Source organism: Chaetodon auriga, chromosome 10, assembly GCF_051107435.1.
Source record: "Chaetodon auriga isolate fChaAug3 chromosome 10, fChaAug3.hap1, whole genome shotgun sequence".
NCBI lineage: Eukaryota > Metazoa > Chordata > Actinopteri > Chaetodontiformes > Chaetodontidae > Chaetodon > Chaetodon auriga.
Genome location: NC_135083.1, coordinates 795,001 through 807,679, shown reverse-complemented (window position 1 = coordinate 807,679; position 12,679 = coordinate 795,001). Strand labels below are relative to the sequence as shown.

The window sequence follows — 12,679 nt, the reverse complement described above, 5'->3', positions numbered from 1 at the left end:
TTGAATTTCAGCTGTTCTACCTGAAAATCAACCCTTTATCTCTCTTCGTGTCATAAAAACATCGTTAGATTCTACTCCGACCTTTAATAATTCGATTAATCGACGTGTGTGGTTTGCCGGAGCTGCTTTAATTAAGCGCGCCCCTCCCGGCCGGGCGCGCAGTGGTACGGTCCAGATGGGGGGCTGGCTGTGGCGGAGCAGGGACAGACCGAGCCGAGCCAAGCCGAGGCAGGCTGTGTGTGAATGGGGGAGACGCGCCGTGCCGCTCCGCTCTTTCTGCTCTGGATTATTGTTCCGCTCGTGAGCGCATGACATTTGTACCTGTCCGGACTCCTCCTGCCGGACTCACCTGGCCTCAGCTCCTCAGCTTTGATGTGAGGAGAAAAAGTGGACAGGCAGCAGCGGCGGCGCGCGTGGGACCGTGGATTTAAATCTCTGATTGGACTTTTCTGCGCGTTTCTGTCCAGGTAAGTCCGGAGGTCTGTGGAGCTGTTGGGGGGTGGGGAGGCCGGGGAGGACGGGGGTTCTCCGGGTCCGGGTGGCAGATCTGGGGGTTGCGGGGTGGTGGTGGGGGTGGAGGGGGGTGTATGTGTGTGGATGTTTGGGGGAAAACGCCTCGCCTCCCCGCCGCATCACCGCTCATCTGCTGCTTCTGCTCCGTGTTTTTCACGCCAGCAAATTTCTCCTTTTCCCAGCTTTCCCACGCAGAGTGGGGGCGAGGAAGCGGGGCCGGGTGGGGGTTGATTCCCCAGGTAGGGCTGCTTTCCCTCGGGGTATTTCGGAGGCACGTTCGGCCTCTGTGGGCAGAGCGGCCGCTTTGCGCTTTTCGTCCATTTTAAACGTTGAATTCGGTGCGTAAAAGAAGCGTTTTGTGGCCGCAAATGTGTGTTTTTCTGCGTGGTGGAGAGGAGAGCGGTGGGGGAGGTGGAGGGGGAGGAGAGGAGGGGGTCTGGGAGGTAGCAAGGCTCCAGACGCCGATCCATTAAAGAACAAAGGGGGGGGAGGCAGCAGGAAAATGTCTAAAATCGAAGCCGAAACGTAGAAAAAAGGCGCAAACGTCGCTCGGAGCCGTGCGGACGCGGCGCGGCGGCTGCCCGCAGCTCGCGCACGAAACCCCCTTCAATGTTTTACTGAATCCGCCTTCATCCGTCCGTCCATGTGCTGGAGAGGAGCCTCCATCCTCCCGACCAGCTCCGCGACCAGAACCGATACCAAACGATCAGCTTTCCGTTCAGAGGCGAGCCAACTGTTCGACAGGTTAGGGATCGATTTCATCCCGCTGTGATCGATGGAAATGATCAGATACAGTCACACCAGGCTGAAGGTTATCAATCAGGAATCCCGTCAGCTGTGTAACGTGATTACAGACCTGATTCACCATAAAATCACATTTCAATCAATCAAAGGTCATGTGATCAATTTCAAATGACAGAAGACAAATTTAGATACAATCAGTGACGTGACCAGGTGATCAATAACCATCAAGATCAGACCGGAATGACCAAACAGCAGAAAAACAGTAGAAACTCTCTTTAGTGATCAATGATAAAAAGAATCAGCAACTTGATCAGTTACAATCATAAATGATCAATACTTAGTCCACAGCAGGAAAAACAAGCTGCTGGTGATCAATCATGTAATCGATAACTGAAGCGATCGGTCGTTTGGTCGTGAATGAGCAGGATGTAAATAATGCAGCGACTCTCTCCCACGTGTCCTCGCAGCACATGTTTGGCTGATCAGAGATCTGATCAATACCCTGATCGATCAGTTGGACCAGATTCAGGTGATCTGAGACAAAATGGAGATTTATGTCTTTATGTGAACAAGGCGAGCGTCAGCAGCACGTTCAGCTGATCAATAATCAAAGTGATCAGTGACGATTCTGAGCACAGGCGAGTGACATCATTCATCCATTCATCCGTACATCCAATCATTTAGCGACAGAAAGTGAGAAGCTGTTCTGATCATCAATCAATGGCTGAAACAGATCTTTTTGTGATTTCAGCTGTTCAGATTTCTGCTTCTCTTCATCCTCATCATCATCATCATCCTCATCATCATCATCATCACAGTAATCTGATGGTTTTTGGGTTTTGTTCTGTTGGCAAAAAAAAAAAAATAATAATAATAATTAAAAAAAACAGCTGAAAACATCGTTCGCACAGAACGTGAAACAAAACGTAGAAATTAAAACCTGTTAAAAATGAAACAAATGAAACATTTTTTATTATAGTTACATTTTTTAGAATTTTTTTTATTAAATTAGAGCTGAGGATGAGGACGGTGGGATGAAGGCTGCTAATTTGATGGAAATGTCTTGTCTGAACACTGGTGTGTGTGTGTGTGTGTGTGTGTGTCTGTGTGTGTCTGTGTGTGTCTGTGTGTGCGCGCGCGCGCGTGCGGCTGGCTGAGGCGTCCATGTTTGTTTGCTTCACAGTCAGACTCAGTAACAGTGAACTTTATCTCAAAGTTCCGACAGCTGTGACAGGACTTGAACGCAGCAGTTCATGGTGTCTTCTTGGAGGACAGATTGTCTGTGTCTTACTGTCTTAAACACAACTTTATTTAGAGAGCGCACCTTGACAGAGCAGGAGGGACGAGCAGCTCCCGGTAGCTGAGACGACTCGCAGCCTGTTCGTCCAATCACAGACAGACTTCCTGTAAACACCGGATCTGTCTGAGGGATCCGCTGCAGACTGTTCACGGTCCGTCTGAACGTTTGTTGATCCGTTTGATCACTTTCTGTGTCTTTGTTTATCCAGTGACTGAAGCGTCTCAGCAGCTGCTGGACGATAAATGTGTTCATGTTCTCCTCAGGAAGAACCGCAGGACTCTCCTTGTCCTCTCCTTGTCCTCTCCTTGTCCTCTGCTCGTCCTCTGACCGTCCATGTAGCGCCACCATCAGGCCGAATGTTTAATGTGTCCAACACTTTGGCAAAGACCTGCAGAGCTGAAGACTTTCCCATGAGCCACTGCTCCACTGTGTTTACTGCTGATGAGCTAATGTTAGCATGCTAACGGACTAAACTAGATGGTGCACATTTTACCCGCTAGCATTAGCGTGTGCATCGTCAGTGTGAGCATGCTAAAGGTTCACAGCCACCTTCACTGTGTGCACAACAGGAAATCAATAACAAAGTAAAGAGATCAAAGGTCAGAGGTCACAGCGCCCCATGAGGCTCAAATTACTGCTTTCATGTGGAAACCTTGTAACTCCGGTTTCATGGTGTGCTCACATTGTGAACCCTCGTAACTGAAGCTGTGCACCATGACGTGATGAGTTCTACAAGCCAGATTCCAAACAGGAAGTGATCACCTGACCTGATCCTCTGACAGACACTCAGCAACACGTTTCACAGACTGAAAGATGTGGAACACTCCAAAAACACCTGTTTGGAACATTCCACAGGTAAACAGGCTGATTGGTGACAGGTGAGAGCATCATGATTGGGTGTGAAAGGAGCATCCTGAAAAGGCTCAGTGGATCACAGAGGATGGAGCGAGTTCACCTCTTTGTGAACACATGAAGGATGAAGGAGATGAACACCTGAAGCTGCTGTCAGTGAACAGTTTGATTATTGATGATTGATTCTGGTTTATTTAGGTTTTACACAGCGTTCAGTCTGTTTGGAATCAGGGTTGTAGCATTTAGCATGTAGCATGTAGCATTGGCTGCACTTGCAGAGCGGCTCAGCTGTGTGTTCAAAGTCTGAGACGCTTCACACGTAGAAACACACAGAAGCAGTCGGCTGAGAGCGAGGCCGAGAGGAACCAAAGCACAGAGGAAAAATGTCCATTTTAAGACGAGTCTGGAGCCTCAGCAGCTCCTGAATTCACAGCGTGACTTTCTTCCAAACACAGAGCGTTTGTTTGAGCTGCAGGAGGAGAGAACTCAGCAGCACCGACAGAGCACAGAGACTCGATGAGGAGTCGGAGGAGTCGGCCTGGAGCTGCACCGAGCAGGGCTTAAAATCCTCACAGTCAGAAGGAGGATTTGGTATGGGAGCAGCTCAGCGACCTCAGGAGGAGCTTCATGTGATCAGGACTCGGACAGCCAATAATGATCAATGGAAACCTTTAAGCAGCTTCAGGCGGCCGATCAGGACCGAAGCATTCCGTCTGTGACGGACTTAAAATGAGTTTGAGGGGCCGGCAGGGGCCTGCTGTCGCTGCTCCAGGGTCAGCTGGAGACCGTGAGCTGACCTGCTGGTGGTCGTTTCAGAGGACTGTGATGGGTGGAGCTTGTCGGTGGCGTTCAGCGGCGGTGGATGCTCAGCCGGCTGCACACACTGAAACTGGAGACGCTGCTTTGAAGCTTCGACATGTTTCCACCCCGAGCTTCACTTTCCTGCCACACATCACTTTTTCCATACATCTGTGTGTGTGTGTGTGTGTGTGTGTGTGTGTGTGTGTGTGTGTCTGTGTCTGTGTGTGTCTGTCCAGTCTGTGGTCACCAGTATCAGTCTGGTCTCCAGTTCAGCTCCAGAGGGAACTGAACCTTCAACCCTGCAGCCACAGTGTGTGTGTGTGTGTGTGTGTGTGTGTGTGTGTGTGCGTGCAGATAGTGTGTCTGTCTGTAAATTGGATCTTAAATACCTACTCTCCCTGTAACACACACACACACACACACACACGTCATTGTTTATTAGTATACAACCATACTCAAAAATAGACACACACACACAAACACACGCACACACATGCTGAGTCAGTAATAGAGTCAGCGCTGAGGAAACGCTGAGTCAGCAGACAGAGAGACTGACTCTGATATGATATTTTCAGCTCTGAGCCTCCACAGAGACGCCGTCCGTCTCTCTGTCTCTGTCATGACGTCCTGCTGCAGGGATGTCCTCTTTGTGGACAGCAGCTCCGTGTTGACGTGTGTGTGTTCACACTGACTTTAAGAACACTGAGTCGGCCTCACCTGTTGAAGCAGAGTCTTCTGAGTGTTTCCGTCCTCCGTCCACAGCAGACAGGGACAGACGGAGCTCAGTGTCTCAGTGGGTTCGTGGTAAACTGAGGTTCAGCGGGACGATGCTGCTCGCTGACGGTCGACTGCAGCCGGTCCTCTGCTGGTCTTCCCCTCTTTTCTGTTAACACTCACACACACACACACGCACACACACGCACACACACGCACACACACACACACACACACACACACACACACAAACACACACACTCAGGATGAGTTGAGGAACAGGCAGGAAACAATCAGCTGACACCCTTCACTTCCTCCCGGGACGCCTCCTGACCTCCAACAGCTGTGTGTGTGTCTATGTATGTGTGTGTGTGTGTGTGTGGCCCGTCGTCATGTGTCCCGGGTGGCCCGTCGTCATGTGTCCCGGGTGGCCCGTCGTCATGTGTCCCGGGTGGCCCGTCGTCCTGTGTCCCAGGTGGCCCGTCGTCATGTGTCCCGGGTGGCCCGTCGCGCTCACATGTCCCGGGCGGCCTGTCGTCCTGTGTCCCGGGTGGCCCGTCGCGCTCACGTGTCCCGGGCGGCCCGTCGTCCTGTGTCCCGGGCGGCCTGTCGTCATGTGTCCCGGGCGGCCCGTCGTCATGTGTCCCGGGCGGCCCGTCGCCCTGTGTCCCGGGTGGCCTGTCGTCATGTGTCCCGGGCGGCCCGTCGCCCTGTGTCCCGGGTGGCCTGTCGTCCTGTGTCCCGGGTGGCCCGTCGCGCTCACGTGTCCCGGGCGGCCCGTCGTCATGTGTCCCGGGCGGCCCGTCACGCTCACGTGGACTGGTCTCTGGATGGTGTAAACTGGTGTTGGCGGATGTCAAACAGCGCCGTGTGTTCTCGTCTCTGCTCCACAGGAATGTAAAGTGTGTGTGATTTGTAGTAAAGGACGTGTAGAAACAGAGGGTCTGTCCTTTAGACGGAGACGTTGAGACTCTTTCAAACACAAACTTCTCGTCTCTCCGTTTGTCTTTCTAAACTGTTGAAGACGGACTGAAGTGTGTCCCAGACTGAGATCTAATCCTGGCAAATATTCAACAATCAGAGCGTGTCCACGAGACGGACAGCTTCGTCACATGATGAAGAAGTATTTTACTCAACGTCCTGTGACAAAGGCCGAAGAGACGCAGAGACACGAAGCTGAGAGACCGAGGACGGTTCAACCAACAGTGCAGATGCAGTACTCAGGTCCTTTACAACAGTAAAAATACTAGTGTCACACCGTAGAAATACTCTGTCACAAGTACAATCCTCCACTGAAAATGTTACTTCAGTAAAAGTATTTCAGTGTAATGTGGAAAATGTGCAGTAAAGTGTCCCCCGTGACTGTTGTCCTCTTTTCAAGTCCGCGTCTCCGTCAACAGAAGCTACGTATCCTCAACCCTTTTCAACGTTGTCCAGAACATCCGTCAGGTTTTGGGTGTATGTCCGTCCAGTTAACCATGACTGTCAATCAGCTTCAGCCTCCGTCCGCCCGTCCCTCTGTCCGTCCGTCCGTCCGCCTGTCCGTCCGCCCGTCCCTCTGTCCACCCGTCTGTCCATCCGCCGGTCCCTCTGTCTGTCCCTCTGTCCGCCCGTCTGTCCCTCCGTCTGTCCGCCCGTCCCTCTCTCCGCCTGTCCCTCTGTCCGCCTGTCTGTCCGCCTGTCCCTCTGTCCGTCCCTCTGTCCGCCTGTCCGTCCGCCCGTCCCTCTGTCCACCCGTCTGTCCCTCTGTCCGTCCACCTGTCCGTCCGCCCGTCCCTCTGTCAGTCCGCCCGTCCCTCTGTCCGTCCCTCTGTCCCTCTGTCCGTCCGCCTGTCAGTCCGCCCGTCCCTCTGTCCGCCCGTCCCTCCGCCCGTCCCTCTGTCCGTCCCTCTGTCCGTCCCTCTGTCCGCCTGTCCGTCCGCCCGTCCCTCTGTCCACCCGTCTGTCCCTCTGTCCGTCCGCCTGTCCGTCCGCCCGTCCCTCTGTCAGTCCGCCCGTCCCTCTGTCCGTCCCTCTGTCCGCCTGTCCGTCCGCCCGTCCCTCTGTCCGCCCGTCCCTCTGTCCGTCCCTCTGTCCGTCCGCCCGTCCCTCTGTCCGTCCGCCCGTCCCTCTGTCCGCCCGTCCCTCTGTCCGTCCCTCTGTCCGTCCACCCGTCCCTCTGTCCATCCCTCTGTCCGCCTGTCCGTCCGCCCGTCCCTCTCAGCCGTTCAGCAGCCTCCAGGCTTGTCTGTGCTGATGTTCTGCTGGCGGTCAGTTTCCCCTCAGCGTTGACTGTCAGGCACTGAGCTGCTGCTGGTCCACTTCCTCCTCACTTCCTGTGACGTTGACGCCGCCATCTGCAGGTTGTCGCTCCAGACTTTTCCGCCTCGTGGTGACGTTCTGTGAGGAATCTGTCCTCTGTTTGACAGACGTGAAGACGTCACGTCGGGCTCGGGGAGCTTGAACTGATGGGAATCCTCCTCAGACTAATCGATGAAGAAGAGGATCTTTGCTCGCCGTCCTGTCTCTCGGCTTTGGGGAGTTCAGAGCAGGAGCACAGAGTCTTCCTGGTTTGAAGCTAATGGGATTAAACGTGTTGATCAACAGAGGAACCGAAGACGTTCTCCTGGGAACGAGGCGCCGCTCCGAACCCTTTGAACAGAACACCTTTTCTTCTCGTCAGTGGGCGGAACGCGGCTGTGAAATGAACCCCCCCCCCCCCCCCCGATCTGGACGGACTTCACACCTTCTAAAATAGCTGCTGTTAATGCTCCCAGCGCACGGCGGCAGGTAAACGCCTCTGATTCGATGCTAATGAAGCTGCGGCGAGGCTCCACAGACTGTAAACAAAAAGCTTCTCAGCTTTAACTTCCTGCTTCGCGCTCGCAGGACAGCTGATGGACGCCTCTGCTTTGGACGTCTGAGACGGTTTCGTCTCAGCTGGGAGATAAAAGGCTGCAGCGCGTGAAAGTTTAAAGGAGCGCGGCGCCGCTTCGCCGTGTTTCAGCTCATTTATGACAGCGTGTCATTTCACCTCCGCACGGACCCGTTTCCAAAGAAAACCACAAGACTTTCAGGTCAACGCGGAGTCACACAGAGCGTGAAAGACCCCGAAGCCTCAGCCATGATGGGCTCCAGACCCCCCCGCCGTGATGTAACTGCAGCCATTTTACCTTCAGAGGGCCAGTGGACATGCTGGTAGACAGGTCAGTGGACAGGTCAGTGGACAGGTCAGTGGACAGGCCGTTCTTCAGGCTCTCCAGCCGGCTGGACCGAGCGTCTCTGTGTGGACGTTCAGAGTCTCTAAAGAGGCTCTGAAGACGACTCACAGGTGTGTCTCTGATGGTTGTTTGAGGCGAGACGAAGAAGGACAGAACGTCCTCCAGCGGTGAGACCTCACAGCTTCTGCTTCTGGATATCAGGACTGTACGTGATTTTATGGTCATCAGGAACCAGCAGCGCTGCTCCGTGAACTCATGATCACATGATCACATGATCACATGATCGGCGCCAAGAATCACACAGATCTGATTCGTTTAGACTTTTCGAACTGAATCAAAAGGAAACTCAGTGACATCAGAGACGAGATCACGTTTGTGTTGCTTTAAGACAGCGCCTCCTCTCTGCGCCTCCTCTCTGCTCCTCCTCTCAGCTCCTCTCAGCTCCTCTCTGCGCCTCCTCTCAGCTCCTCTCTGCGCCTCCTCTCTGCTCCTCCTCTCTGCTCCTCTCTGCTCCTCCTCTCAGCTCCTCTCTGCTCCTGTCTGCTCCTCTCAGCTCCTCTCTGCGCCTCCTCTCTGCTCCTCTCAGCTGCTCCTCTCAGCTCCTCCTCTCAGCTCCTCTCAGGTCCTCTCTGCGCCTCCTCTCAGCTCCTCTCTGCGCCTCCTCTCTGCTCCTACTCTCTGCTCCTCTCTGCTCTTCCTCTCAGCTTCTCTCTGCTCCTCTCTGCGCCTCCTCTCTGCTCCTCTCTGCTCCTCCTCTCAGCTCCTCTCTGCTCCTCTCAGCTCCTCCTCTCAGCTCCTCTCTGCTCCTCTCTGCTGCTCCTCTCTGCTCCTCTCAGCTCCTCTCTGCACCTCCTCTCAACTCTTCTCTGCGCCTCCTCTCTGCTGCTCCTCTCTCCTGCTCCTCTCTGCTCCTCCTCTCAGCTCCTCTCTGCTCCTCCTCTCTGCTCCTCTCTGCTCCTCCTCTCTGCTCTTCTCTGTGCCTCCTCTCTGCTCCTCTCTGCTGCTCCTCTCTCCTGCTCCTCCTCTCAGCTCCTCTCTGCTCCTCCTCTCTGCTCCTCTCTGCTCCTCCTCTCTGCTCTTCTCTGCGCCTCCTCTCTGCTCCTCTCTGCTGCTCCTCTCTCCTGCTCCTCTCTGCTCCTCCTCTCAGCTCCTCTCTGCTCCTCCTCTCTGCTCCTCTCTGCTGCTCCTCTCAGCTCCTCTCTGCTCCTCCTCTCTGCTCTTCTCTGCGCCTCCTCTCTGCTCCTCTCTGCTGCTCCTCTCTCCTGCTCCTCTCTGCTCCTCCTCTCAGCTCCTCTCTGCTCCTCCTCTCTGCTCCTCTCTGCTCCTCCTCTCTGCTCTTCTCTGCGCCTCCTCTCTGCTCCTCTCTGCTGCTCCTCTCTCCTGCTCCTCTCTGCTCCTCCTCTCTGCTCCTCCTCTCTGCTCTTCTCTGCGCCTCCTCTCTGCTCCTCTCTGCTCCTCCTCTCAGCTCCTCTCTGCTCCTCCTCTCTGCTCCTCTCTGCTCCTCCTCTCTGCTCTTCTCTGCGCCTCCTCTCTGCTCCTCTCTGCTGCTCCTCTCTCCTGCTCCTCTCTGCTCCTCCTCTCTGCTCCTCTCTGCTCCTCCTCTCTGCTCTTCTCTGCGCCTCCTCTCTGCTCCTCTCTGCTGCTCCTCTCTCCTGCTCCTCTCTGCTCCTCCTCTCTGCTCCTCTCTGCTCCTCTCTGCTGCTCCTCTCAGCTCCTCTCTGCTCCTCCTCTCTGCTCCTCCTCTCAGCTCCTCTCTGCTCCTCCTCTCTGCTCCTCTCTGCTCCTCTCTGCTGCTCCTCTCTGCTCCTCTCTGCTCCTCTCTGCTGCTCCTCTCAGCTCCTCTCTGCGCCTCCTCTGCACTGATCGATCGATTGATCAGTTAGATCAGTTCTTGTAACGGACGCTCGTTCTTTCTTCCCGTGTTCGCCTCACGGCTCGTGGCGGTGGGTGGATCGGCGTGGGCGGCGTCCTGAGTCGCCCACGCTGCGTCATAACGTGTAAAAAGGTTGAAATGAAGGTTTTGTTCGAACTCTTCTGCTGACTCTGCCTCATGTGTTCATTCAGACTGTCGGCGCTGCCTGTGTGCTCCCTCTGGACACACCTGCTCTCACAGGTAGAAACAGCTGATGTGTCATATGAGGACTGCTGGACAGACCGTCTCCACTGACGTCCATCGTGTTTCCGTCTTTATGTGTCAGACCGATCGAGAAAAGCTGGTAACGTCGGCGCTTTACGATCATTACAGATTCGTATGATGCGTTCAGGTCTGCGCAGGCTCTTCCACTCGTACTGTCTTTATCAGACGTCACCTGCGTTCACCACAAACTCCACTCAGCTTCTGAAACCATCAGGATGAGCTGACCCAAGCCTCCATTCGCTCCCGTTAAAGTCGTGCCGCCCGTCGGCGCTCGTCCGTCTTCGTGTTTCTCTACGCCCGTCTTCGTGTCTGACGGACGAGGTCCAGCTCAGTAACCAATCAGCATTTAGTCTGAGCTCTTTGTGAGCCTGCCGAGATAAATTTAGCCTTCGGTGCAGTTAAATGCAGCGCGGCTTGGCTGCTGTCAATGCTGTGTTGATACATGGAGGGGTCAAAGGTCACCAGAGCGTCCAGCAGCGTGAACCTAAAATCAGCCAATTACTTCCTGCGTCGGTGTGGACAGAAAGAACTGATGTTTCCTGGAGTACGTTATCGGCCTCCGACATGTTCGTTAACTGGAGCTCCAGTGTGCCCACAGAGCCAACATGGCCGCCGCTGTAACCGCCGGCAGTCTGTTTAGATTTTTGTGTGTCTGGTTTCCATCGGCTGATCCATTAAAAACACTTCAGCCATCAGAGTCATGTGATTAACAGCGTCTCCCTCTAATGAAGTAAGTCTGATGAAGACGAATCCTGCGTGTGTGGTCTGAGACCTGGTGCTAATGTCCTGTTTTACACACACACACACACACACACGCAGCTAATGGAGCAGTTAGTTCTCAGGTTGTTGCCGTGGAGCCGGTTGCTAACATCAACAACACCCTGATCATCTCTGTCCAGTGACATCACCGCAGGCCGACGTGCACGTGCTCACGTGCACTAACCAGTGATGAATGTGTTTGTGGTGAGCTTCAGAGGTGCTGGTGTTTGACAGAGCCGGGCTAACGGTTTCCCCCTGTTTCCAGTCTTTGTGCTAAGCTAAGCTAACGGCAGTCAGTGAAACGCCTGGATTCAGTCAAACTTTGTCCTTCATGTCAACGTTTGAATGGACTCTCGAGACAGAAGCCTGAACCTTTCTAAACATTTCCACTCAGATTTGTTGTGTTTTTAACATTTTTGTGAGACAGAGTAAACTGCTGTTGTGTCTCCGCCTCCTCTTCTATCTCCTCCCTTTCCTTCATTAAATGAACACAATGTCGGTGTGATGGGAGCAGCAGTTTGTAATTAACGCCTCCGTTTGGCGAACGGAGGCTTCCTGAGTCTCCGGGGAGCAGCAGGATGAAGCTCCCATTTACAGACGGACAGCGAAGTCACAGGACAGGGTGTTAGCGCGTTAGCCTTTAGCTGGTAATAGCAGTTTACAGCGGTTTGTAATTACAGAGGCCGGCTGAGAGGAAGATGCAGTAAAATTAAAGTGGACGTATTAAAGTACACGGTGGTTTACAGTTTACTGTGTTCATGTAATTACAGGAAGTGACACAACAGTCAGGCTGGATTAGAGCCGTTATTGTTACAGCAGCGTGTCACGTTCACTGAGCTCAAAGAGGAAAATCACTCACTTTGAAGCCAATCTGTCATTTTTTCCACCATAAAAAGCACTTTGAGTCTTTTTCCAGTGAAACAGATTTTAGATTTTAGACGTCTTACACGTCCACTTTTAGGACAGATGGAGCAGCACTGGACACGTTCAGAGGGAGTACAACAGCAGTCTGACACAAACCAGGCCAGCTGACAGGAAGAGGCGGCAGCGCGGTGAAATGGAGGCTGATGTTATCCTGTAACAGGTGTGCCTGAACCCGAACACGCCTCGTGATGACTGCTGATGGAGAGAAGCTGCTTCCTGTTTCATCCTGATGCTTCTCGTCGTGTTTTTTTAGCTCATCTCAACGCTTCACCTGTGGTTGTGATCGCGTGGCTAACATTGCGGCTAACAAGCCGCCTCCTCCGCTCGCCGCCACAGACCTCAGCGAGGACCAGCCTCATGATGCGGTCCTCCAGGATCACCTGTGTTCATTTCAGTGAGACAGGTGACCCAGAGACAGACCTCTGGGTCACCTGCTGGAGGCCGCCTGCTGTCCCTCGTGTCCTCAGCCTCATGGTATCAGTCATTGATCCATCCATTGTCTGCCTTTTGTCCGGAGCAGCGTAGTCCACACATCCGTCTCATCCCGAGGCATCTCTAGACCAGGGGAGACATGAAACCCCTCCAGACGGTTCTGGGTCTGTCCCGGGTCTCCTGAGCTGAGACGTAGATGGACCAGTAAATCTAAAGCATTGTCTTCTGACTCAGGAACAGTCCAGAGAAGTTCAGCCGCTGTGCCGTCAAACAGGCGAGCAGAGGAGCCAATCAATGATGATC

The 12,679-nt window shown here is 53.8% G+C and overlaps 1 protein-coding gene across 1 annotated transcript in view; it reads left to right on the top strand.

Moving 5' to 3' along the window:
- The first annotated feature begins 215 nt into the window (after nt 1–215).
- plxna3 (plexin A3) overlaps nt 216–12,679 on the top strand; it is an 88,309-nt gene continuing 75,845 nt past the window's right edge. Inside the window, exon 1 of the mRNA XM_076740001.1 lies at nt 216–467. The gene's annotated coding sequence lies outside the window, so the exon portion shown is untranslated. The remainder of the gene's footprint in view (nt 468–12,679) is intronic.